We start from the raw sequence: 23432 nt of genomic DNA on the forward strand, positions 1-23432 counted from the left end.
CCATTCTCCTAGACACATTTCTACAGTAACAGTGTAACAAAATATGTTGTGCTTTTGTTGCTTTGGAAATATACCTTATTTTCATTTATTATTTTGACGTAACCTGAGTTCATGAATGTGCAATCCAAAAGCAAAACAGCTGAAAGAAGCACTGGTATCAGCTGCCTATTGTTGTATGCTTAAATAAAAGAAAGGAAAAAGTAAGAGTTAACTGTTTTGGCAACATGTCAATGAATATGCAGTTGTGGTAAATAAATAACCTCTAGAAACAATGCTGAAAGCAAACTGGACTTATTCCAAATTTTTTTTTTTCATGTTTAAACAAAGTTTAGGGTTTCTTTTTTCCTTCCTATAGAAATGCATAAATGCATCAGTTTTGCCCAGATACAGAAAACTATTCTTACTTCAGTAAATTTCCTTCTTTTGGTTTATCATGTGGATCATGGAAAAGCATGATTTTACGGAGTTTGTTGCTTTTAAATTAAGAATGTCAAATACATACAGCCTTTCAAAGAGCAAAAAGCTTTACCAAGAGTAATTCTTCTGTTACAAACTAGAACACCTCTCACAGGACTAACTCCTTTGTTAGTAAGATAAATTCTAGAAATGGATTTCGGAGTAAAGACCTCAGTGTTTGTTTTTATTCCTGTGAAACCAATAAAGTGCTGACAAAGAGAGCTATAATGTGCCACCATAGTTTAGAAATAAGGTACATTTCAGAGTGTTCTTTATTGCCTTTTGAGGATTGAATATTACTACCTTTAGCTATGCGACCATACAACACGCTGTTTTACAAAACAGTAGCCTGGACGCTTAGCTCCCATTTGAGCCCCACCTGAATATTATATACACTCCTTAAAAATGTCAGACGTTTGGAGTGGTTATAATACTGTGTCATTATGATCCCACAGGTTTAAGTCTGAAATACACTCAACTTAAAAAAATAAAAAGATAAGTTTTTCCGTTTCTTTTTATGCCATTCTATTTCCTATAAAATTGCAACCCTATTCAAAAGGCCTATTTCAAGTGTATTCTTTTAGATAATAAATGAAAACATTATTTTAATACATACTTCCTTGAATCTGAATGTGAAAATCTGTAGTACTTCACATTCAAACTATAATAGAATCACATTCCAGTTCTAAGGACACCAGGGGAAATGGGTAGGAAAATATAGCATAACTCTCAAGCCCTAGTGAAATGCCTCCTTGGTTGTGAGATACACGCAGATGGGCACAGGCGACTGAAACAAGAAATGGGAAGGGAGTTTGTCACTAAATCACTGAGCAGAAGAAGCCTTAGAGCAGGATTCTCAGCTTTGGGTGCACAAGGGCATCCTCAGGGGCCACACCAGTTCTTGAGAGTGACTAGTAGCTAAGTTAAGACCATAGAGCAGATAGGTATGTAGGACATAAACATAGATTTATAACCAAGAGCCTTCCTCTGTGCCTTTTTAAAAACTTATAAATGTTCAACAACTATATCTCCCTTTGTTTTGGGAGGTGGCATGGGATGGGAATGTAGATGTTTTATCATCTACCCTGGGTAGGCATCCACTAAATGTTTTGTTGCCCATACAACTCCATTTCTAGCTGCAGCCCTTTAGCTTTAGTTGAAGGTGGCAAGCGTGTATGTCAACAGTCTGTGTGAATGCAAAACTCTTGTGAAAAGCAAGACTGGCTCTTTCAAAAATGTTCTCTTGGTTCTGATTAAAAATCTGTTTCCACAAATGCTACAAGTGTCTTTTTCTTGCAACATATCCATTTATATTTTCAACAGCATTTGTTGGTCTTTCTTTAAAAAGTTCTTCATTCAAGGACCACATTGCAACCAAAGATCTTTTATGTATAATTTTGTAGATGATAGACATTTGAAATTACTGTGGCAGGTGTTTTCACATTGTTTCTGCTGATCTGATAAAAATCATAGTGCCAGAAAACAGCATAAAGAGCATAAATTCCTCAGAATCTGTTTGAAGCACCCTTTTGAAATAAGAATTGCTATAAAGAAGCATTTTGGAATGAAGTAAGGATGGAGTGAACAGTCTTTGAGGTGAAAATACAGTTCTGTAAAATAAACGTATTTCTTTGATGGAGACTACATACACTGTGTTTTAATTTATTTATCATTATTACTGTTTTTAAGATTTTTTTCTGCCACCACCTACATTACGGCCCCAGGAAGCCCAGAGGAGAGCCAGCAGAAACAACTCCATGTGTGTTTCTGGCAAACTGCTTCAATATATTTCATTATAAGTCTTAGAATAAGAGTTTAATAAAGAGGTGAAGAAACACTGAAAGCTGAAGACTAAAAAATTCAGAGAAAGAATCTCTTATACATGATGGCCTATCAGTGCCAGCATTAATCAGTAAACCAGTGGCAGCTGTGTTATTTATGTGGAAACAAAAATCGTTTTTATATTACTTTTGCTACAGACAATAACATTCCATAGGCTCATCACATTTTTAATCTTGACTTCAGGAAATTCCTGCTGTGGCAATTTTTAAAAGAAGAGTTCCACTTATCTTTTTCCAAGTAGCTCCTTCTCTTCCTTCTGTGTCCTTCCCCCGATATCCACCCTCCCCAACCCAACTTCACCCACCCTCCCACTTCATAAAGGTGTTTATGAAGTATGGAAGCAGTTCTGTCTTGCTGTTGTTCTGAGTATTCTTAATAAATGCCTCCTGTATTTCAGAAGTGTCTGAGGAGGTCAACTAATACAATATCACTTTGATTGCTTATTTGAATTTTGGATGAGAACTCTGAACTGATTCCCTGAATTTGTCATAATCATAATTTAGTGATCCACAGCTGTGTCATAAATTTAAGGCCTTTCAAGAGTATGTTTGTTATTACAGCTCTTAATATCAAATAACAGTGTCCAGAAGATGTCCTCTTCTCCATCTCCACTTTGCTGACTCACTAATGGGTATTGGTCTCAAATTTTCTTCTTTTATTTCCAGTTAAAGATTATAGTAACAGAGCAATAGAAAAGTAAGACCTTTACCTTTTTCAGATATTATACATTAATCTTCATAAATCTTTTCTCCCCCTTTTCAGTCTACCATTTTACCATTAGAAGTCTGTATATTAAACTGAAACCCAAAAATGGCGTTTCAGAACTTAACATCCTTCAATGGCTATTATCCACTTTGCACTTTCATAATAGAGAAAGGTGATATGAGGAAATCTTGAACTAAAATGTGAAACTTGTCCCAGCTAAATCAAATAATCAATGGGAACAATAACATTAAGATATGCCAACTGAAATGAGTTAATATATTTTGGTAAAAGTGGTTATATTTAATAGTTTGTATTACCACCAAAAGGAAAAAAAATCATTGCTTACATATGAACTTTTCACTCAAATTATTCACTAATCTGTTTAACAAAGTGTTTGAGAGCATTGAGCATATTCTAAGCACTTGTCTAAGAAGTAGAGATTTAACAGTAAATAAGATAGATTCATGGGGTCGCAAAGAGTCGGACACGACTGAGCGACTGAACTGAACTGAAGATAGACATAAGATAGATAACAGTAAATAAGCTTCATGGTGCTTACAGTCTGAAAATAAAGAGACAAGAGCATCTATATGACAGGGACTTGGATTGGAGAGAACAGGTTCTACAGGCTCTAGGGAAAGGACATCTAGGGAGAGAACAGTCAGAGAGATCTTCCTGAAGGAAATGACATCCAAGCTGCAATTGAAAAGAAAAGGAGACATCAACCTGATTGTGATAGTGATCTACTGCTGCTGCTAAGTCGCTTCAGTCGTGTCCGACTCTGTGCGACCCCATAGATGGCAGCCCGCCAGGCTCAGCCATCCCTGGGATTCTCCAGGCAAGAACACTGGAGTGGGTTGCCATTTCCTTCTCCAATGCATGAAAGTGAAAACTGAAAGTGAAGTCGTTCAGTCGTGCCCGACTCTTAGCGACCCCATGGACTGCAGCCTACCAGGCTCCTCTGTCCATGGGATTTTCCAGGCAAGAGTACTGGAGTGGTTTGTCATTGCCTTCTCCGGATAGTGATCTAGGCAGAGGATAAAGAACCTAACGTAGTCAAGGAACTGGAAAAAAGCCCTGGATGAATGAATGAGCAAGGGCACAATGGAGTGAAGACAGATGAGCTTGGAGAGCAGGCAGGACCCCACCCCGTAGGGTCACAGTCAGAGGGACACAGGATGGGAGGCAGTTTGCTGACCAGAGGTACCTGTGGGTATCCAAGTGAGGTTGCGATAGTCAGAGCCTGCATTGCAAAAAAAAAACAAAAACAGGATGATTTGGCTTTGAGATATATAATTTAGTAGGTAACTATGAAGAAGTAGTTAAATTTCTTGAAGTTTCCTGGCTAGTTTTCTAGAAAATTCTTTAACTTCTCTCCTGCTACTTTTATTTCACTGAATATAGTGATATCTGTAGCTCTGTTTCTCAAAAAAAAATTTCAGTATTCTATGCTTTAAGCATTTTATTGATGAATTGAAATTTTCCTATTCTAATTGCTCATCTTTAATTACTTTGCACTTTTTTCAAAGAGAAATTTATATAACTAAAAATGTTGTGTCCTTTCATGAAGAAGTACAAAAATAGAAAATATAACAGTCTCTAATATTACACTGAGAGTCCATTCCATAGAAGTTTAATTCCCCATGCTTGTCAAAAGTTGTTAAAACAGTGCTTGCCTTTTTTGAATATAAAATGTGGGCAGACATGTACTAATATATCAAAAAATGACACTTTGTCAAAGAGGGCTTTCACGGGAAATGTTCTGAATAAAATGTTTTCTTTTTAAAAGAACCCAACCTGTTTAACATTCCAAAGCAAACACAAAAGAATGCAAAATGCCTGAACTTACTGCCAGTCACAACAGTCAGCTTCATTTACTCTTTAATACTTTTTTTTTTATATTCCAAAAATTGTTCCCCAAAAAACTATCAGTTTTATTCCATGATAACCCTGGTTTGAAGTAAAATAAAAGTAGCTCTGACCCTCCTCAAAATGGATTCTTTTCAGAATTACTAGCACTTCTAATAGTATAAAGATGATATGGTTGGCTATGTCTACCGTTACACTCAGTGTAATTATATGTGAAACAACAATTCCCTTATCTATTAGGAACACTTGCTGCAGCAAACTGCATTTCACTGTCTGGCAGATGAAATACTGAATTAAAATCTCAAACTAGTTTCTCAAGTTTTTTTTTCCCCCAGTCATTTAAAAATCTTTTAGCCTAGGGGAAGGTGGTAGCCAGAAAATAATGGGAAACAGATGGTATTTAAAGGTTTGAGCAAGATGAACAAAGCAGATGTGTTAATATCTTTCTAGTCCTCAAATTGTCCTCTCCATTGTGATTACTTTGAGACAGTTCTAATCCTTTGAACCTTCTGAGGATGTTCAGAGTTAAGATAATGGTTGACAGTTGAAATGCTAAATGATAAATCAATACATAATTGTCTTTGATCACAATCTCATATTATCTTATCTAAACAGGATAGATAGTTTTTATATGTTACCTACATTCTTTGCAGAGAATGCACCCAAATCTAGCTCTTGAGCAATAATATCTATTATTCATTGTTTAGAGAACCAGGGAGAAGGACTGAAGGAAATAGAAGCAGATGCCAGTTGAGGTAACTGAGATACAGTATAACTTGAAGGCATATTGGAATGCCATATAATAGCATTAGTGTAAAAAGATGAGAAATATTTTATACAATTTTATTTGATGTGTAAGCTGAGTCAGATTTTATAGCCTGCTCTGAATTAAATTCCTAAAATGTCAGGGTGAGGGAGAAGGATGCAGATGGTTTGAACTAATGTTAGAGAATTGTAGAAACAGATTCCCCCAACTATAAGCATTCATTGGAGAGCAGAAGGCCCAGGTTTTAATAAAATATTAGAAAAGTCTGCATATATCAGTATGAGAATATATTAATATTGGGAACAACAGATGTATTTTTGCTTAGGAAGTTAGTTATATGTCATATGTATAAAAGAAACATCAATGGCATATCAGTATTTGATTCTACTACATTGGCCCTGCCAGAGACCCCTCAGTCATGCCTAATATAAGTGACTCACTATGGGTTCACAACTGAAACCAACAAAAGATGCAGACTGATTCTGATTTCTTTTGTATCAAAATCTATAGCACTTTTTGAGCTATTTTATAAATTAATTTCAAAATAGATGAGGCAGTAACACTGAAGTTTAGCTAATTATGTTTAAATTAAATATAAGCATTTAGAATAACCACTTTAATTAATACAAGACTTGGGCAATTAATCATTAAAAGTGGAATTGGTAACTTGAGATTTATCACTCTAAAACCACTTGTATCACATTTTTAATGAATTCTTTCCTCTACTTCAATGGAAGATAAAAATATTTCTCCCCAAAGTGGCTGCTAATAAAAAATAACCCTTTCTTGGGTCACGGTTTTCAATTTGATATTGAATCAGAGCAAAAATATATACTTACATGCAAAAGTGTAGTTACTGTTTGCTAAACCATTTTCAACTTGACTTATATTTTAGTTCTATAAATGCCTAAGAAAGTCCCTAATAATTGTAGTAACATTTATTACTGAAAAAGAAAATGGATATATTTTGGTGTTTTTTTTGTTTTTTGTTTTACAATTTTATAGATGAGACTCTGATGAAGAAAATCTAAATAATTTTGTGATTTAATTTTTAATTAAAATGGTATATAACAATTTCAATTGCAGTTGGATGTGAGGAATAACACTTTGAATAGCTTCAGTTTGTAAATATTTATACTTCAAACTTTATTTTTGTAAGAATATACAAATGTATTGATATAATCAAATTTGTATATAAAAATATATATTTAAACAAATAATTAGCTAATTCTTTTTCTTACATTTCAGGCTTCATGTTTCCTTTAATTATAGTTGATTTATAATATTATTGGAGAAGGAAATGGCAACCCACTCCAGCATTCTTGCCTGGAAAATCCCATGGGCCGAGGAGCCTGGCAGGCTACAGTCCATGGGATCGCAAAGAGTCAAACACAACTGAACAACTAATACTTTATAATATTATATTAGTTTCAGGAATATGACATAGTGATTCAATATTTTTATAGATCATACTCCATTTAAGGTTATTATAAAATATTGGCTATATTCTCTGTGCTGTACAGTATATCCTTGTATCATTTATTTTTTACACAGTAATTTGTACCTCTTAATCTACCCCTTCTTGCTCCTTTCCCACTGGTAACCACTAGTTTTCTATATCCATAAGTCTGTGTCTGCTTTCTATATTCATTCCTTTTATTTATATTCCACATATAAGTGATATCATGCAGTATTTATCTTTCTCTGTCTCACTTATTTCTCTAAGCCTGGATCAACTGTCAGATCTATCCATTTTATTGAAAATGGTGAATTTTCATTCTTTTTTGTGGTTGAGTAATATTTCAGTGTGTGTGCGTGTGTGTGTGTGTGTACCACACCTTCTTTATACATTCATCTGCTGATGAACACTTAGATTGCTTTTGTATCCTGGCTACTATAACTATATAATGCTGTTATAAACATTAGGGTGCATATATCTTTTCAAATTAGCATTTTTGTCTTCTTCATTTATATATCCAGTAATGGAACTGCTGGATCATGTGGAAGTTCTATTTTTAGTTTTTTGAGGGAACCTCCATAATGTTCTCCATAAAGGCTGTACCAGTTTACATTCTACCAACAGTTTAGGGTTCGCATTTCTCCACATTGGCTGGCTTTTCAGTACAATATAACTATCATTTAGCACATTTACCCTGATCTCGTCCCATCACTTCGTGGGAAATAAATAGGGAAACAGTGGCTGACTTTATTTTCTGGGGCTCCAAAATCACTGCAGATGGTGATTGCAGCCATGAAATTAAAAGATGCTTACTCCTTGGAAGGAAAGTTATGACCAACCTAGATAGCATATTCAAAAGCAGAGACATTACTTTGCCAACAAAGGTCCGTCTAGTCAAGGCTATGGTTTTTCCAGTGGTCATGTATGGACGTGAGAGTTGGACTGTGAAGAAAGCTGAGTGCCGAAGAATTGATGCTTTTGAACTGTGGTGTTGGAGAAGACTCTTGAGAGTCCCTTGGACTGCAAGGAGATCCAACCAGTCCATTCTGAAGGAGATCAGTCCTGGGCGTTCTTTAGCAGGACTGATGCTAAAGCTGAAACTCCAATACTTTGGCCACCTCATGCGAAGAGTTGACTCATTGGAAAAGACTCTGATGCTGGGAGGGATTGGGGGCAGGAGGAGAAGGGACAACAGAGGATGAGATGGTTGGATGGCATCACCAACTCAATGGACATGAGTTTGAGTAAACTCCGGGAGTTGCTGATGGACAGGGAGGCCTGGTGTGCTGCAATTCATGGGGTCACGAAGAGTCAGACACGACTGAGTGACTGAACTGAACTGAACTGAACCCTGATACATTGTAAGTGCTTAATAAATGTTTGTAAATTGAGTGAATAAATATATTGATATATTTTAGAAAACATCTTTTAGGACTTCCCTAGTGGTCCAGTGGTTAAGATTCTGCACTTCCAATGTAGTGCACATAGGTTCGATCCCTGCTTGGGAAAGTAGGATCCTACATGCCGTGCAGTGCAGCCAAAAAATATCTACAAGATTTTCTTTTAAATTCATTTATTGGTATATCTTGCCTTCTTCTTTCACCTACTCAGTTAGAATAGCTGATAAAGCTGAAGTGCATCTACTTACATCTTTGAAGGCAGTATGTTTTTTCTATTATCTATTGCTTTTCTGTGTTCTAGAATTAGTACAAATGTTAAGGATCTAAAAGAGAGCAGGCCTTCGCTGACTGAGACAGGATGATTTAAATGCAAGTTAGCTCATTTTTTTCCTTGTACTAAGTACCTGCAGTTACTGATTGTCACATTTTTCTTCCATTGTAAAAACTGAACTAATTGAAGGTACTACCCTTAGGGGACGAACTCTACAGTGTAATGAATGTTGAGTGCCCTCTTGAGTTTAACATGTTAATTATTCATAATTATAATGATTTCTGTTTATTTGGGAAATTTAGAAATCTGGTTTATCAAGCAAATTTAGAAGCAGAGTAGTTGAGGTTTGGTTTTGTTTTGTTTTATATTAACATCTCAGCAGGTGTTTGAACATACTAAGACGTTCTCATGAGCAGTGGAGCCAGTTTTGTTTTGTTTTGTTTTGTTTTGCTAACAAATGGATACTAGTGATGTGTGCCATGTCCTAAAATAGCTAAATGAACTTTTTTCTACTCACTTTCTGGTTTCTCCAGAACTATTTGGGTGATATTGGGATTGTGAAGGGAAACAATGACAAGGATTCAAGTAGAAAACTGGAAATAATGTATGAAAGTGTGTTAATCAGAGAAGAACTAGAGTAGGTTTGGTAGCTGGCTACTAGCCAAGTATACAAAATTTTAAAGTCTCCCTTTCCTTGACAGAGGGCTGTATGTGTGTGTGCTTTGCACTCTTAAGTATATTTGCATCCAATGGACCCACATAAAAGATGGATATTCTGGCTATTTTGGATTAAAATAATCTATGTCTACTATTACCAAATACATATTAGTGATAATGATGTATTAGGACTGGGCTCCTACAGTCTATTTAGACTTCATACTCATTCTCAATAATAGCCTGAAATGACAATGAACTATTGCTTTTTAAAGAGGAATTTGGCATCACAAGTCTGTTTCATTGCAATCTTTTTCATTTTCCCATCACTTTCTTTTTTCATTTTTCCCATACAACACTTTAGAGCCAAACATGTACTCTACATGTCTACTCAAGTCTCCTGGTAGTCTATCAATATATCCAACTTAGGAAGAAGCAGCAATTGCTTAATATATTCAGGTAGCAGCAATGGTAAGAATGATTGATGGCTAATCATCATATGGTTGTAAAAAAATCAGTTGAGATATACAATATATAGCATTTTTAAAAAGAGTACATTTAACCACCTCAACCTAAAATCCACAGAAGCAAGATCAGAAACAAGAACATTAAGTGAAAGTACATGTGGGTAGCCCCCAATTTACAAGTGCATCTCTGATCAAAGCAATTGCATATTCCAGGGTCAGGCTCAAATATGAGCTCTGTTCTTCATCAGTAAATCATTTAATAAAAAGACTGGAAGTACTGTTTTTAAAAAATGAAATTTTCTGATCATACCTAACATGCTTCTTCCAACACTGAGTTTTTAACCACAGCTAAGGAGCAGAGAAAGAAAAAAGATAAACTGGAAGATTGCTCTGCTTCTGTCTCTACCCTTAGGTACTAACAGAGTGAGGGACAGGCCAAAAGCACAGCAGTAGGTGTGGAGAGGCCATGGAATATCCACCAACCAGATAATCATCGCTGGAGTAACTGGAAGCATCTGAATGTAGGTATGTGTCCCCAGGGCTTCTGCTTGCTCCTGCAATCCGTTGTCTAGCTTTCCCATCCATTATGCACCTGCTGTCTCATCAGCCTTTTGAAAGCACTACTTGGCAGGACTTGGGTGTTCACACATATGTACACAGCCACTCAGAAAAGCAGGGTGGCTCTTCAGTGGGAGGTCCTGTCTCCTCTCTAGTTTTTTAAAACATTCTACAAAATGACTTTCAACTGCCTCCTGATTCTGTATTCTCAGCGTTCCCATATAGAAACCTTCTTTCCCACTAACACTGAGCCTTGGTTCCTGAGCACAAAAGGCTTTTGTCTTTGCTATCCCACCATCTGAAATAACTTCCCCCAGATCCTCTGCTGGTTTTAATTCTGTTTTCCCTCTAGGACTTAAGTCAACTCTTACCCACATGGGAACATCTTGCTGATTCCCCATCCCAATTATTTCCTTTTTCAAACATCTGTAGGCCTAGAAGTCATACCTCTCCTCTGGCATACAACTTGTATCATGTATTACTGTTTCCTTCTTCACGTATTTATCCTCTGCCCTCAGTGTAGCTGTTTATTTCTGGAGAGGCAAAATCTGTTGCATTTTGTACCAGAGACCAGGACCAGCGGAAATGGACTTATAGAGAGTTACTGTGATGGAGTAAGGCGACCAAAAGGAGTAGTCAAGAGCCCAGACTGCCTGAGCTTGAGTTCCTGCTCAGTCAGATACTCACTGTGTGACCTTGGCAAGATTTAAAAAAAAAAAAAAACTTTCTATGTCTTTACTTTCTCATCTCCAAAATAGAAATAATAGTAATATACCCATCTCCTTAAGTTGTAAAGTTTCAATGACCTAATAAAAAAAATCTTAGAATAGTGTCTAATACATATCAAACACTCAGAAAAGCATTACTTATTTATTTGTATATACAATAGTAGTTCATCTCATTTAATTTCTCAATAATACTAGCAGATAGATGGCATGATTCATATTCTAAAAACTGGAAACCTTGTGACCCTTAGCAGTCAGGTTACTGCCTAAAATTGAGAGAAGCAGCACAATGAGAACCAAGAGTTAGATCCTAAACCCTTGGCTGTTTTTACTTTCCACCTGTTTCACACAGGTGCCTGGGGACTAGTTCATATTGATGATATAAAATGTATTCTTCTCTATTCTTATAGTTTAAGCCATATTCTACTCAACAAGTTTGTCTAGTCCAAGGCACTGAAGAAGAAAGATGGAGAAAATGTGAAGTGTCTATTCCTCCTCTAGGATGTTTTACAATCTAGATGATTCAAATGATGAAGCAAAGCAGAAACATCTAACACACTTTTTTAACTTTTCATGTCTAAATTCCTTATAAAATTGGCTCTTCCATGGGCCCTCCCTCACCCCATGTAATAAAGTAGGTTGGATACGGTATCATTGTCTACAAAAATAACACTTTGGGGTTTGGTGGATTGTGCTACTTAAGAGTAAACTATAAAATTTGTGAATTTTAAAATTGTTTTAGTTTAATTGAAATTATTTTGAAGAATTTACAAAGAGCTCTGTTAAACTTGGCAGACTAGCCTCTCTTGGAATCTCTCTATTTTCTAGGAAATTATCAACAATTCTTGTTCTTCTCACTGCCAAAATTCCTTGGCAGCTGTTACTTCAAGAGTAACAGAGAACTATAGCACTTAGCTCTGTGCTAGGATGTAATAGATGATTGATAAACCCTTGGTTAAGTTGAATCTTGTCACCCTACTGACAAGAAAGCTAAAATTCAGAGAGTTTAACTTATTGTAAAAATCACACAGCTGGCAAGGAAGAATTTCCAACACAAGTCCAGAGAACCAAGCAAATGATAGCATAGTGATGGCGGTGAAGCAAGGGCTCAGTTCAGAGGCAGGGACTATGTCTTGACACCAAATCTCAGACGCATCATAAAACCTCTTCATGCCTCAGTTTCCTCATCCCATGACACTATTAGGAGGATCAAAATATTTGAAATTACCACTGACATTATAGACATATAGTTACAGATCTGGTAAAGATAAACATTGAAACAGTGGAGAAATCCCCAAATGATTTGAAATTCCTAGTGGGTGATGGGAGGAAGGTAGAAATACTGAAAGGAAGCAAAGACAAAGCATGAAGAAATAACCATGCATGTGGAGGTCATGGTTTTTTTTTTCAAGGTCATGTTTTCATGGTCTGGTTTTTCAAAGTCAAAACCAGATATCAGGTACAACTTGAGTGCCATTAATTCCTCTGAAAATCTTTTGAAGGGATTGTTTCAAGAAGCAGCAGACAGGATCCCATTGAGGCCTATGGGATGCTTTAGGTACATTGGGAGCTGGGCACTTACTTTTTGAAGCTTCTATTTTAAGTACAGTATTACTCTTAATCCTCCAAAGAAGCAGCTTGCCACACAACCACTAGAAATCAGACTGTTGCATATGGATGTCTGGTTCTTAGTTTAGCGAACACATTTAGAAAAGATGACTCTGGTACCAATGCTGACCCAATGCTGTTCAGTAACCAGTTACCAAGCGGCAGTTATTGTTTTAGTTCTAAGTTATGTCCGGCTCTTTTGCAGCCTCATGGGCTGTAACCCACCAGGCTCCTCTGTGCATAGGATTTCCCAGGCAAGGATACTGGAGTGAGTTGCCATTTCCTTTTCCAGAAGCTCTTCCCAATACAGGTATTGAACCTGTGTCTCCTGCATTAGCAGGAAGTTTCTTTACCACTGAGCCACCAGAGAAGCCGTCGAAGTGGCAGTTATCATGTCCTAAAATGTAGATATAATGGCCGTAACCACTAAACTAAGAACCAGACATCCATATGCAGCAGTCTGATTTCTAGTGGTTGTGTGGCAAGCTGCTTCTTTGGAGGATTAAGCGTAATACTGTCCTTAAAATAGAAGCTTCAAAAAGTAAGTGCCCAGCTCCCAAAGTACCTAAAGCATCCTATAGGCCTCAATGGGATCCTGTCTGCTGCTTCTTGAAACAATCCCTTCAAAAGATTTTCAGAGGAATTAATGGCACTCAAGTTGTACCTAATGTCTGGTTTTGACCTTGAAAATGTTGAAGAAAGTAAATGTATTTGATGAGTTATTAAGCATGTGCTTCAGTTATTATGATAGTAAAAACAGCTCAGTTTTGTAAGACTGTGAGGTGCTTTCCATTTCTGAACATTTAATTGCATGCCTACTGAGTTTGGACAAGTCATTAATCTCACATAATACATTTATTTAGATTTAAGAAAGTTACCCACATTTTTTCTATTCTTTTGTTTACATGCTATGTTCCAGAAAGCATCTGCCAGTTTTTTTTTTTTTTTTGTATTTTAATAGGTTAAAATGGAGAACAGCTAACCTAGCTGATACTTTGCATAGTATTCAAGGAGTCAAAGAGAAATTAATAAACCACTTTCATAAGTGTGTTTTGTGAAAGCCTACCTAGAAGAGACTTCCAAGATTACTGCTGATACGAAAAAGCTATGATGATAAGCTTTCAGTTTAGAAACTATTCAGTTTCATCTGGCCAATATCAACTGTCAAGTATTACTAAAACTGTAGGCCTATGATGATAACATATTGAACTTTTCTGAAATAACATCCTTAATATTTGCAGTTTAGCATTATTGTTAATTGTTAAGCATCTTGATGGTAGAATGGGTAAAGATAACGATTTCAATAATACAGCAACAAATTGCTAATTTGGGGAATGTTTTTAAGGTCTTAAGTTATAAAAGTATTTCATAAACTATAAGTCACTATAAGAATATTATTTTAATAATAATTTCTCATAATTCCAACTATGTTTTTTCTGAAAAGTACCAGAATATAACAGAGAAAAGTTTTTCTACCTCCATTACTTAAAAAATATTCATACACATGGGTTCCTCAGTACATAGTAGGATGGTACTCATTTCAGAGGAGACTCATGTGAATTATATTGTCTTCCATTCATAGAGGGCCTGCTGTATGCTAGACACTTTAAAATAGATTACTCTCAGTCTTCAGAATGTCCCTGCAAGGACATTTTTTTTCACCATATATCCTTATATAATTGAAAGTTCAGAGAAGTTAATAAAGAGATTAGTAAACCAGTAAATGCAAGCTCAAATCTTTTAGAATCTTGTTAGGAAGCCAGTTGAGTCCATAATAGATTGGAGGTAATTAAAAAGAAAATTCTGAAGACAAAATAATAATAATACCTACCATTTATTGATATGCCAAGTATTGGGCTGGGTGCCCTAGGAACTTTAAATTCATCTACTTAATAACCAGCTCAAAAGAGTTCAATCATTTCAGATTTTTCAAATTAAGTGGATATTTTTGAAGTTTTTTTTTAGTTCAAATATAATTGAAATACAGTATTATATTTGACACCTGTGAATATTATGAAATGATCACCACAATAAGTCTAGAACCCAAAGCTATCGTTGACTACATTCCTTATGTTGTATATTACATCCCTGTAGCTTATTTATTAACTGGAGGTATGTCCCTCTTAATCCCCTTCATCTGTTTTACCCACCTCTATCACCTTGCATTCTGGCAACCCAATGGATGTATCTAAGAATCTGCTTTCATTTTGTTTTGTTGTGCTTGTTTGTTTTGTTTTTTTAGATTCCACATATAAGTAAAATCTTATGGTAATTGTCTTTCTATGTCTGGCTTATTTTACTTTATCAAAAAAACCTCCAGATCAATCCATATTATCACAAATAGCAAGATTTCTTCTCTTTTTAATTGCTGAGTAATATTCCTGTGTGTGTGTGTGTGTCTATGCAACATCTTTATTAATTAATCTGCTGATGGATATTTAAGTCACTTCCATATTTGGCTGTTGTAAATAATGCTTCCTAGAATATTGATGTGCATATGTACTTTTCAAATTAGTGTTTTTGTTTTCTTCCGGTAAATATCCAGAAGTGAAATTGCTAGGTCATATGTCAGTTCTTTGCCCTGCTTCATTCCGTATTCCAAGGCCAAATTTGCCTGTTAGTCCAGGTGTTTCTTGACTTCCTACTTTTGATTTCCAGTCCCCTATAATGCAAAGGACATCTTTTATGGGTGTTAGTTCTAGGAGGTCTTGTAGGTCTTCATAGAACCGTTCAACTTCAGCTTCTTCAGCATTATTGGTTGGGGCATAGACTTGGATTACTGTGATATTGAATGGTTTGCCTTGGAATCAAACAGAGATCATTCTGTCATTTTTGAGATTGCATCCAAGTACTGCATTTCAGACTCTTTTGTTGACCATGATGGCTACTCCATTTCTTCTAAGGGATTCCTGCCCACTGTAGTAGATATAATGGTCATCTGATGTAAATTCACCCATTCCAGTCCATTTTAGTTTGCTGATTCCTAGAATGTTGACATTCACTCTTGCCATCTCTTGTTTGACCACTTCCAATTTGCCTTGATTCATGGACCTGAAATTCCAGGTTCCTATGCAATATTGCTCTTTACAGCATCAAACCTTGCTTCTATCACCAGTCACATCCACAACTGGGTATTGTTTTTGCTTTGGCTCCATCCCTTCATTCTTTCTTGAGTTATTTCTCCACTGATCTCCAGTAGCATATTGGGCCCCTACTGACCTGCGGAGTTCCTCTTTCAGTATCCTATCATTTTGCCTTTTCATACTGTTCATGGGGTTCTCAAGGCAAGAATACTGAAGTGGTTTGCCATTCCCTTCTCCAGTGGACCACATTCTGTCAGACATCTCCACCATGACCCGCCTGTCTTGGTACAGGTCAAGACTAATAGAGTTTTGCCAAGAAAATGCACTGGTCATAGCAAACACCCTCTTCCAACAATGTAAGAGAAGACCCTACACATGGACATCACCAGATGGTCAACACTGAAATCAAATTGATTATATTCTTTGCAGGCAAAGATGCAGAAGCTCTATACAGTCAACAAAAACAAGACCAGGAGCTGACTGTGGCTCAGATAATGAACTCCTTATTACCAAATTCAGACTTAAATTGAAGAAAGTAGGGAAAACCACTAGACCATTCAGGTATGACCTAAATCAAATCCCTTATGATTATACAGTGAAAGTGAGAAATAGATTTAAGGGACTACATCTGATAGATAGAGTGCCTGATGAACTATGGACTAAGGTTTGTGACATTGTACAGGAAACAGGGATCAAGACCATCCCCATGGAAAAGAAATGCAAAAAAAAGCAAAATGGCTGTCTGGGGAGGCCTTACAAATAGCTACTAAAGGAAGAGAAGCAAAAAGCAAAGGAGAAAAGGAAAGATATAAGCATCTGAATGCAGAGTTCCAAAGAATAGCAAGAAGAGATAAGAAAGCCTTCTTCAGCAATCAATGCAAAGAAATAGAGGAAAACAACAGAATGGGGAAGACTAGAGATCTCTTCAAGTAAATTAGAGATACAAAAGGAACATTTCATGCAAAGATGGGCACAATAAAGGACAGAAATGGTATGGAACTAACAGAAACAGAAAATATTAAGAAGAGGTGGCAAGAATACACAGAAGAACTGTACAAAAAAGAGCTTCATGACCCAGATAATCACGATGGTGTGATCACTGACCTAGAGCCAGACATCCTGGAATGTGAAGTCAAGTGGGCCTTAGAAAGCATCACTACGAACAAAGCTAGTGGAGGTGATGGAATTCCAGTTGGGCTCTTTCAAATCCTGAAAGATGATGCTGTGAAAGTGCTGCACTCAATATGCCAGCAAATTTGGAAAACTCAGCAGTGGCCACAGGACTGGAAAAGGTCAGTTTTCATTCCAATCCCAAAGAAAGGCCATGCCAAAGAATGCTCAAACTACTGCACAATTGCACTCATCTCACACGCTAGTTAAGTAATGCTCAAAATTCTCCTAGCCAGGCTTCAGCAATACGTGAACCATGAACTTCCAGATGTTCAAGCTGGTTTTAGAAAAGGCAGAGGAACCAGAGACCGAATTGCCAACATCTGCTGGATCATGGGAAAAGCAAGAGAGTTCCAGAAGAACATCTCTTTCTGCTTTATTGACTATGTCAAAGCCTTTGACTGTGTGGATCACAATAAACTGTGGAAAATTCTGAAAGAGATGGGAATACCAGACCACCTGACCTGCCTTTTGAGAAATCTGTATGCAGGTCAGGAAGCAACAGTTAGAACTGGACATGGAACAACAGACTGATTCCAAATAGGAAAAGGAGTATGTCCAGGCTGTATATTGTCACCCTGCTTATTTAACTTATATGCAGAGTACATCATGAGAAACGCTGGACTGAAAGAAACACAAGCTGGAATCAAGATTGCTGGGAGAAATATCAATAACCTCAGATATGCAGATGACACCACCCTTATGGCACAAAGTGAAGAGGAACTAAAAAGTCTCTTGATGAAGGTGAGAGAGGAGAATGAAAAAGTTGGCTTAAAACTCAGCATTCAGAAAACGAAGATCGTGGCATCTGGTCCCACCACTTCATGGGAAATAGATGGGGAAACAGTGGAAACAGTGTCAGACTTTATTTTTCTGGGCTCCAAAATCACTACAGATGGTGACTGCACCCATGAAATTAAAAGACGCTTACTCCTTGGAAGGAAAGTTATGACCAACCTAGATAGCATATTCAAAAGCAGAGACATTACTTTGCCAACAAAGGTCCGTCTAGCCAAGGCTATGGTTTTTCCAGTGGTCATGTATGGATGTGAGAGTTGGACTGTGAAGAAAGCTGAGCACCAAAGAATTGATGCTTTTAAACTGTGGTGTTGGAGAAGACTCTTGAGAGTCCCTTGGACTCAAGGAGATCCAACCAGTCCATTCTGAAGGAGATCAGCCCTGGGATTTCTTTGGAAGGAATGACGCTAAAGCTGAAACTCTTTGGCCACCTCATGCAAAGAGTTGACTCGTTGGAAAAGACTCTGATGCTGGGAGAGATTGGGGGCAGGAGGAGAAGGGGACGGCAGAGGATGAGATGGCTGGATGGCATCACTGACTTGATGGACGTGAGTTTGAGTGAACTCCGGGAGTTGGTGATGGACAGGGAGGCCTGGCATGCTGATTTATGGGGTCGCAAAGAGTCAGACACGACTGAGCAACTGAACTGACTGACTGACTGATGGAAGTTCTGTTTTTAGTTTTCTGAGGAACCTCCTTACTTTTGTGTGTGTGTGTGTTTTCTACGTAAGTATTTCTTTCTTTTTAATATAAATTTATTTATTTTAATTGGAGGTTAATTACTTTACAATATTGTATTGGTTTTGCCATACATTAACATGAATCCGCCACTGGTATACACGTGTTCCCCATCCTGAATCCCCGTCCCACCTCCCTCCCCGTACCATCGCTCTGGGTCATCCCAGTGCACAGCTCCAAGCATCCTGTATCATGCATCGAACCTGGACTGGTGATTCGTTTCTTATATGATATTATACATGTTTCAATGCCATTCTCCCAAATTATCCCACCCTCTCCCTCTCCCACAGAGTCCAAAAGACTGTTCTATACATCTGTTTCTCTTTTGCTGTCTCGCATACAGGGTTATCATTATCATCTTTCTAAATTCCATATATATGCTTTAGTATACTGTATTGATGTTTTTCTGTCTGGATTACTTCACTGTGTATAATAGGCTCCAGTTTCATCCACCTCATTAGAACTGATTCAAATGTATTCTTTTTAATGGCTGAGTAATACTCCATTGTGTGTATGTACCACAGCTTTCTTTTCCATTCATCTGCTGATGGACATCTAGGTTGCTTCCATGTCCTGGCTATTATAAACAGTGCTGCGATGAACATTGGGATACACGTGTCTCTTTCAATTCTGGTTTCCTCGGTGTGTATGCCCAGTAGTGGGATTGCTGGGTCATAAGGCAATTCCAGTTTTTTAAGGAATCTCCACACTGTTCTCCATAGTGGCTGAACTAGTTTGCATTCCCACCAACAGTGTAAGAGGGTTCCCTTTTCTCCACACCCTCTCCAGCATTTATTGCTTGTAGACTTTTGGATAGCAGCCATTCTGACTGGCATGAAATGGTACCTCATTGTGGTTTTGATTTGCATTTCTCTGGTAATGAGTGATGTTGAGCATCTTTTCATGTGTTTGTTAGCCATCTATATGTCTTCTTTGGAGAAATGTCTATTTAGTTCTTTGGCCCATTTTTTGATTGGGTTGTTTATTTTTCTGGAATTGAGGTGCAGGAGTTGCTTGTATATTTTTGAGATTAGTTGTTTGTCAGTTGCTTCATTTGCTATTATTTTCTCCCATTCTGAAAGCTGTCTTTTCACCTTGCTGATAGTTTCTTTTGTTGTGCAGAAGCTTTTAAGTTTAATTAGGTCCCATTTGTTTATTTTTGCTTTTATTTCCAATATTCTGGGAGGTGGGTCATAGAGGATCCTGCTGTGATTTATGTTGGAGAGTGTTTTGCCTATGTTCTTCTCTAGGAGTTTTATAGTTTCTGGTCTTGTATTTAGATCTTTAATCCATTTTGAGTTTGTTTTTGTGTATGGTGTTAGAAAGTGTTCTAGTTTCATTCTTTTACAAGTGGTTGACCAGTTTTCCCAGCACCACTTGTTAAAGAGATTGTCTTTTCTCTATTGTATATTCTTGCCTCCTTTGCCAAAGATAAGGTGTCCATAGGTGCGTGGGTTTATCTCTGTTCCATTGATCTATATTTCTGTCTTTGTGCCAGTACCATACTGTCTTGATGACTGTGGCTTTGTAGTAGAGCCTGAAGTCAGGCAGTTTGATTCTTCCAGTTCCATTCTTCTTTCTTTTTTCCATGGTGGCTGCACCAATTTACATTCTCACCAACAGAGAACAAATGTTTCCTTTTCTCAACATCCTCACCAACACTTATTATTTGTTGTCGTTTTGGGTAATATCCATACTGACAGGTGTGAAGTGGTACCTCAATGGTTTTAATTTGCATTTTCCTGATGGTTAGTGATATTGAGCATCTTTTCATGTGTCTGCTGGTCATCTGTATGTCTTCTTTAGAAAAATGTCTATCTGGGTTCTCTGCTCATTTTTCAACTGGGTTGTTGTTTGTTTGATTTTTGTTGTATAATTTCTTTGTATATTTTGGATATTAACCTCTTATCAAATGTATCATTTGCAAATATCTTCTCCCATTCAGTAGGATGCCTTTTCATCTTGATAGTTTCCTTCATTGAGTAAAAGGTTTTTAGTTTGATATGTTCTCATTTGTTTATTTTGGCTTTTGTTGCCCTTGCCTTAGGGAAAATAATCTTAAAAAAGGTATTTTTAGAACCAGTGTCAAAGAGTATATTCCCTATGTTTTCCCATAGGAGTTTTATGTTTTCAGGGCTTGCATTTAAGTTTTTAACTTATTTTGAGTTTATTTTTGTGTATAGTATGAGAAAGTTGTCCAGTTTGCTTCTTTTTCATGCAGCCATTCAGTTCTCCCAATGTCATTTATTGAAGAGGCTATCTTTTCCCCATTGTTTATTCTTGCCTCCTTTGTCACAACTGATTGACTGCATAAGTATGGACTTATTTCTGGGCTCTCTATTATGTTCCATTGATCTATGCATCTTTTTGTGCCAACACTACACTATTTTGATTATAGTAGCTTTGTAGTATAGTTTGAAATTAGGGCACATGAAACCGCCAGCTTTATTCTTCTTTCTCAAGATTGCTTTGATTATTTGGAGTCTTTTGTGTTTCCATACAAAATTTATCATTATTTGTTCTAGTTCTGTGAAAAATGCCTTAGTTCTTTGATAGGGATTGCAATATAGATTGCCTTGGGGAGTATGGTGATTTTAGCAATATTAATTTTTTTAGTCCATAAACATGGTGTACCTTTCTGTTTGTGTTGTCTTCAACTTCTTTGACCATTTTCTCGTAGCTTTCAGAACAAGTCTTTTAGCTCTTTGGTTAGATTTATTCCTAGATGTGTATACTTTTTGATGAAATTGTAAATGGGATTGTTTTCTTAATTTCTCTTTCTGATGGTTCATTTTTCATGTGTATAAATGCAACAAATTTCTGTATATTAATTTGTATCATGACATTTTACTGAATTCATTTATTAGTTCTAGTAGTTTTTTTGTGACATCTTTAGGATTTTCTATACATACTATTACATCATCTGCAAACAGTGACAGTATTACTTCTTCCTTTCCAATTTGGATTCTTTTTATTTCAAATAAATTGAATTTTAATATTCCCATTTGCCTTGTGAGAAGTTTGAGGTTCAAGACATTGAATTACTGACTCAAGATAGCACCCCTGCTAAGTAGCATAACCAAGCTGCCAACTTAGGTCTTGTCAAGTTCCAAAATCCATGATCTTTCTATAGACTTCCCTGTGGCTCAGCTGGTAAAGAATCTGCCTGCAATGTGGGAGACCTGGATTTGATCCCTGGGTTGGGAAATCCCCTCGAGAAGGGAAAGACTACGCACTCCAGTATTCTGGCCTACAGAATTCCATGGACTGTATAGTCCATGGGGTCGCAAAGAGTTGGAGATGACTGAGCAACTTTCACTTTCATTTTTTCTGTAGACTATTATAAACTACAATATATGTCTGATTTTTATTTGAGGTTATGGACTGCTGCGTTTATCTTTTTCCTCTGAATTTATTCTTAGAGCAATTTTATTTTTGTTTGGAAGCTACTGAGCTTCTGTTAGTAAGAGATCTCCAGAAAATTAGTACTAATTCAATGACTATGCACTAGTCTGTGTTTGTTCCAATAGTGCTCGTGTTTACATCAAAGCCAGAGTTAACATTAAATATCTCATGTGTCCAGCTTATGTTTTATAATCTAGAATTTCACTAAGAACTGAAGAATTGAAACATCTAATAAATTCAGGGAAACTGCCTCATCTACATAAGTTGGTATGCTGGAATACTACAAGTTACAACACAACTGGATAGCTTTCATCCTAATCTTACAAGAAGCCTAGAACAGTATCGTACATTCACTTGTTAAACAAATGTCTATTGGTTGCCAACTATTTTTATAAGTTTGTGCTAGGGAGATTAGCAGATAATAAGAACTCTAACCCCCTACTTACCCTGAAAGAGCTTTACGAAGTAATCAGGGAGAAAAGACTTGATTACTATTAAGCATTGAAACTGAGGTTAAGTAATATTGCAACAGTGAAATAAGTCGTGTTAAACACCAAAGAATGAATGTTTCAGTTTCATGGCTTGAGGTGCTGACTATGGGTTGAAGTGGGAAGAAAAGCCTTTCTGAAGGAAAGCAACTAGCTAGGCAGGGAGGATGGATAGCACCAGCTGGGCAGGTGCTTGTAATGCAGGTACCCAGGCAGCAAATACCTTTATTATCCTGAAGGTTTGTGCAGGGAAAATGGAAAAGATGAGATTGGAAAAGGAATTGAGGCCAGATACCCAAAGTCTTCTATTCTAGCTGAAAACACTGACCTTTGGCCCCCAGGGAGTGGGGAGTCATTGAAAAATTTTGAGCTGGGAAATGATGTAATTAAAATAGTGCTTTACAAAAGATTAATTTGGCAGGATTGGTGGAAAGAGAACAAGAGTAAAGAAACTACTACAATAATTCAGGTCTAAGGTGATGAGGTTCTGGACAGAATGACAGCGGGACTAGAAGGAGAGAAATAAATGGAAGAGATCATGCAAAAAATAATAACATAAAAGGAGATGACTAGATATGGGAGACAAAGGCACAAAATTAACTTAAAGTTCTGTTTGGGAACTTTTATTAAGTGCATAAAATTCATTGTGTATTACATACAATATTCATGATCTAAGATGTCATTGGATTCAAGGAAGACCTTACTTCTACTCAGTGTAGCAATTTCCTTAAGCAATATCTACAGTGAAGTCCTGCTTTCTAAGAGATAGTAAATAAAATTGTAAAAATGTCTGAGAGAATAATTCTAACTATGCATCATCATCATCATCATCATCATAATAGCCACAGTTACAGAATGGAGGTAAAAATTAAATAATAAAAGAAAATTTAGCAAAACAATGATATTTAATTTATCTCCAAAGTTCCAGTTTATTAGTTTAGCTAATTTTCTACCAAAGTAACTTGTAAAA

At 36.7% G+C, this 23432-nt stretch overlaps 1 protein-coding gene across 4 annotated transcripts in view; it reads left to right on the forward strand.

The window, feature by feature from the left end:
* HS3ST5 (heparan sulfate-glucosamine 3-sulfotransferase 5) overlaps positions 1–23432 on the forward strand; it is a 291447-nt gene that overhangs the window by 161068 nt on the left and 106947 nt on the right. For 2 of the 4 annotated variants that reach the window (XM_070376397.1, XM_005887699.2), the window contains one exon: positions 10302–10414. The exons of 1 other annotated variant lie outside the window; for it this stretch is intronic. The gene's annotated coding sequence lies outside the window, so the exon portion shown is untranslated. The remainder of the gene's footprint in view (positions 1–10301; positions 10415–23432) is intronic. One more of the 4 variants, XM_070376398.1, reaches the window with a different exon arrangement.

The sequence above is a fragment of the Bos mutus genome, chromosome 9, assembly GCF_027580195.1.
Source record: "Bos mutus isolate GX-2022 chromosome 9, NWIPB_WYAK_1.1, whole genome shotgun sequence".
Lineage (NCBI taxonomy): Eukaryota > Metazoa > Chordata > Mammalia > Artiodactyla > Bovidae > Bos > Bos mutus.